Source organism: Aphanomyces invadans (genome assembly GCF_000520115.1).
Source record: "Aphanomyces invadans strain NJM9701 unplaced genomic scaffold supercont1.19, whole genome shotgun sequence".
Taxonomy (NCBI): Eukaryota; Oomycota; class Saprolegniomycetes; order Saprolegniales; family Verrucalvaceae; genus Aphanomyces; species Aphanomyces invadans.
Genome location: NW_008580164.1, coordinates 1001189 through 1001884, shown reverse-complemented (window position 1 = coordinate 1001884; position 696 = coordinate 1001189).

The window sequence follows — 696 nt, the reverse complement described above, 5'->3', positions numbered from 1 at the left end:
GGCGGAGCGGGCTGCTCAAGAGGAGCAGCGTCGATTGCGCGAAGTTGAAGCGGCAGCGCGGGCGCAAAGTGCGGAACTGCCCGGTGCTGCGACGACGACGTGGAAGTTGGAAGTGCCCGCGGCGATGGTGCCGCGGGAACACTTTTGGACGTTGGAAGATCTCGACTTCGCTCGAGTTCGGATGGAGGAGGTGCAATTCGTGGACGCTTCGGACGAAGCGTTCGGGATGGGCGGACTTGGTGAAGCAAAGTTCGAATACGTATGCGACGTCACGAGCGACGTCAATGTCGTCGACGAAGCCGACGAAGCCGGCATGCAAGCGCGGGTGTTTGAAGCCAACGCGTGTTTGGCCGAGTTTGGACGAACTCATGACTTCGAGCGCCATGTCGTGTGGATGTTGAATGCCGTGGCCACGATAACGATGGTGGCCGCTGGTGGGCGAGGGTTCACGCGCTACAAAGACCGCATGCGCGAAGGCGATCCAGGTTGGGTGCTCGACGTGGGGCACGTCGACCTGTGTGAGGGCGAGACGTTGTTGGAGTACATTACCGTGTTTGTGTACTCGTTGTTGCGACCAAACGCGGTCGGCAAAACCGCGTTTGGCAAAAGAATCGGCGTGTGGGGTGGCCGACGACTGTGGGGGCCTTGGCCGGGTCTTTGGCTAATTTTGCTTTGACCCGTCGGTCGATTTACGGG